The sequence below is a fragment of the Galeopterus variegatus genome, unplaced genomic scaffold (genome assembly GCF_000696425.1).
Source record: "Galeopterus variegatus unplaced genomic scaffold, G_variegatus-3.0.2 Scaffold4956, whole genome shotgun sequence".
In the NCBI taxonomy this organism is placed as follows: domain Eukaryota; kingdom Metazoa; phylum Chordata; class Mammalia; order Dermoptera; family Cynocephalidae; genus Galeopterus; species Galeopterus variegatus.
The window spans coordinates 2,185-6,697 of NW_007731067.1; positions in this window are offsets into that span (position 1 = coordinate 2,185).

Below are 4,513 nucleotides of genomic sequence, written 5' to 3' on the forward strand. Positions count from 1 at the left end.
TCAACACAGGGGGTCAACTTGGACTTCTGTTTTTCATTCACGTTCCACAACACCAGCAAATGTTGTCAGTTTTATCTTCTGTATCCCTCTGTCCTCACTCTGTTCAACAGGTCCAAGACTAGGGTGAGGCAAGGGGTCACGAAGTTTTCATTCTCAGAGTCGTGCAGGTCCCTGACACTGAGAGCCTCCTTAAACTAAACTTGTGCCCTAGGCACCTCTCTCACTTAAACTTAGTCCCTGCCTGCTGTCTGAGCTACTGTAATTTCATATCTGGTCAACACAGGGGGTCAACTTGGACTTCTGTTTTTCATTCACGTTCCACAACACCAGCAAATCTTGTCAGTTTTATCCTCTGTATCCCTCTGTGCCCACTCTGTTCCACAGGTCCAAGACTAGGGTGAGGCAAGGGGTCACGAAGTTTTCATTCTCAGAGTCGCGCAGGTGAAGAGCCTGCTGACACTACATTGACCAACCCTGACACTGAGAGCCTCCTTAAACTAAACTTGTGCCCTAGGCACCTCTCTTACTTAAACCTAGTCCCTGCCTGCTGTCTGAGCTACTGTAATTTCATATCTGTATAAGCAAGAACCTCTTAATAAGCCTCTCTGCTTCTCTTCTAGTCCTCCTGTGGTTATTTCTAGCACAACTGCAAAATGATCCTATTAAACCATAAATGAGATCATATCAATCCTGTTCTCAAATACTCCAGTGATTTCCCATCAAGTAAAAGTAGAGGTGATCATATTGGCCTACTGGGTGCTGATTGGCCTGCCCTTACCTTTTCACTCTGACCTCATCTTCTAGTACATTCCACCTACTTACCCTACTACTCCTTGAACATGCCAGACATGATCCTGACTCAGGGCCTTGGCACTTGCTGTTTCTTCTGCCTGGAAAGCTCTTCCCTCAGATACCCCTCATCTCCTCCAGCGTTTTACTCAAGTGTCACTTTCTCAGGGAGAGCTGCTGTGGGTAACCTATCTACAATGTCAACACACCCCCTTAGTCTTACATTCGCTTCCCTGATTTTTTTCCTTTAGCACTTATCACCATATGCATATATATGTATACTTTTTTTTCATATACTGCATTACTCCATTTATATGAAATGTCTAGAACAGGCACATCCATAAAGACAGCAAATAGATTAGTGGGTGCCCTGGGCTGGGGTAGGTGGATTTGGGGGGAAATGGGAAGTGATTGCTAACAGGTAATTTGCAGATATCCTTACACTCCACTTTACCCCTAAATATTTCAGCACGCATCCCCTAGAATAAGAACATTCTCTTATAAAACTACTGTATACACATTTTTTGAAGGCTCCTCGAATATACAATATATATTTTTCTTATATATGAGGGTACTTCAAAAAGTTCATGGAAAAATAGAATTAAAAGATAATAACTATCCCTTATGTACATAATACTATCTTTTATATAGTGCAAATCTTTCCATGAACTATTTGAAGTGCTCTCATGTATCCTGTCCCCACCACTCCCCACTCCCACCAGATCGTAAACTCCAGTGGGCAAGAATTTCTGTGTCCTTCGCTGATGTTATTTACACTTGTATTCTCAGTGCCAGGAACTCAATAAACACTTGATGAATGATTGAACACTGCATAGTGGATGGGTGGATGCATTTATCTACCTACTTATTCATTAATTTTACTCTGTTTTTTTTTTTTTTTTTGCACATTCCTTTTCTCGGAACCTAGACAGCAGGCCAAGAAGGCTGAGGCAATCTTACTGCATTCAGAATTGCCACCCATCTATTTCCAGTTCCTGATGTCATTCAAACAAGCTCTTGATTCCATAACCCTCTCCCCACAATTCTCCAGACATTTCTGGGAACACACAAATTCTGGGACACACAGACACCTAGTGTGTTAATAAAAATGAGTGAACTCTTGCGTATAACAGGGTAAAACTTCTTTTGGAACAAGACTTAGAAATAAGATAGCAATTAATTCTAACATTCTTATTACTTGTTAAAAAGAGAAAAAAAAAAAAAAAACATGTCTCTGGATATATGCATTAAAGGAAAAAAAAAAACTGTCTTTTCCCCCCCAAATGTTAAAAATTCCTTTTATGATGAAAAGTCAGTACACTAGATTTTTTTATTCTATTAAAGAAAAAAAAAACATATGCAGGAGTAAAAAATCTAGTATAGTCTGTATGTTAAAATTTGTAATATTTTTTTTCAGGGCTTGAACCATAGACTTTTTGATGGGTATGGGCAGGTTGTGTCTTTCAAACAGAATTAGTTTTCAAAATTCCTGTGATGTTAGTGAAAATTGCTCACTACTTTACTCTTCAAATGGCATCCTTGGCTCTTGAGAAGGATTTTTGAAAGCCTTTATTTGATTCCTGACAGCTGTGCATTCTTCTAGGCTGCCAGATGAGACTCTATCTTGTCTAAATGTAAATACCTGGTTACTCGACTCTCTGTCATGGAGGGCAGTTTATTCTTTTTGTAGGAAGCCTTGATTTTCAAGGAAGAAGAGACTAAGGGCCTTCATTAGCAAGCAGGCTTCAAACTGTTTCCAGCCTTTGTTTACTTCGATAGAGCAGACTTTGTTTTCGTGTCCAATAAGTTTGAGAGGCAGTAAAATCAGTCCGGTAAATGGGTTATGAGGAGAGTGGAGAGCCCACTCTGGTGTTGCAAAGTACAGAGGTGTCCCACGCTTATAGACACCAAGGGGTCAGTTGGGGACTGTTCAAGCTCCCCCTTTGCCCTAGGCAATTGGTATAACAGAATGCTCATTTCAGCAGGTGGGGAGCGTCAGGGTTAGAAAGAGGAGCAGCTTTGGCTTAGTCTTGTATGATCTTAGCAGCTTGAATGAGGGAAACTTAGAAATGCCTCTAATAAAATACACATCACATACATGCTCATAAGGCTATTAAATGCTTGTGGGTTTTTCTGGGGGGTATGCGAAATTGACAGTTTATGCTGTCATTTCTGCAGCACTTCTAGTGAAATATCTAGGTGTTTTTCCTAATATCGCCACTGCAACTTCCAAATCATAGTCTTCTTGTGTTAGCTGAAAGCATTAAAACCAGAAATTACCATAATAGTGCTATTTACCCCTCATTTATAGAGCTACCAGTGTTATTTTTCCACTGACTTTACAGAATGCGTTTCAAACAGCAGTATTTCTGGTCTGGTTGATGAAACTCAATTGCACTTAAAAAACACAATTGGGCATTGTATCAGAAGACTAAACCAGCAGGCTTGTCGTTTCACAAAAGGGACTTCCAGAGGTTGCGGTCCCTGTAATCGGAGAGTATTTTGTTTGGTGTTTGAGGCTGTGGACTAGTGCCTTATGTTGCAGGTAATCATCTCCATGTGCTTATGTCACGGGACCAGTGTTTGAACGAAGATTGCACATTTCAACAGCACTACAAACTAGATGTAAAAAATTCTATTTCACTTTACATAAAAACAGACCCCAAAGTGGAGGGTGGGTGGGATATAATCCCTGAAAGAGTTTCTTAGCCTGAACCAAAAGGCTGAAAGAAGAAAGTGGGTTGTGTGCGGGTGTGCGGGTGTGTGTGTGTGTGTGTATGTGTGTGTGAGATAACCCTGAGGTTGTTAGAGCAGTTTTACTTCATTGATGTTTTTATTCTCAACACTGCACTTGGAGACTCTCTGAACTTACAAGCAGCCTTGATTATGGTGTTTGTGACACTGCCACAGGGTCTTTGCATTATTTATCCCAGTCTGCTTTACTCATCCAGCTTTCTGGGAATATTTTCAGATGGAATCACTAATTAGCACATATGTGGAATCTTCTCAAAGCAGTTGGGACCCTCCTCATTACTTTTTAATTTTTTTTTCTATTAGCCTAATGTATGTCAAAGATAAAATTTTAAATGATGGATTGGGAGACTTTTCAGACTGAAATACACACATTTCACGGGAAAATAATTAATTAAGAAAGGGACTTTTTATATGGTCAGAAAGAAAGCTGTTTAAATGCGAACTAATGGACAATAGAGTTGGTTTGGCCCATGCAGTGTTCTATGGAGTATTTTATTGAGGAACCTCCAGGATATTTTTCTAAAATTGCCTCACAAATATTTTAACAATCCTGTAAACTGTCTTTATTCATCAGTGCACATCCCAACTTTGCTAGACCCTACTGCAGCTTGCTTCTACTACTTTCCTACTTTGTTTTGAATTTGCTTCCTACTTTCTGCTTTGAATTCTATACATTTTGGGCACCATATTTTCCCTATTAGATCATAGTTCACATATCTAAGAACTAGTTTTATTTTTTTTTCAGTTTAAAACACTAAGAATAATGTGAAAACAATGTCTCTATATCCCTATACATTTTGGGCACCATATTTTCCCTATTAGATCATAGTTCACATATCTAAGAACTAGTCTTATTTTTTTTTCAGTTTAAAACACTAAGAATAATGTGAAAACAATGTCTCTATATCTTTGTATCTCTTTTCCTAGGTTTTTCCTTATCATTTTGTGTCAAAATAAAATTATTTTACAT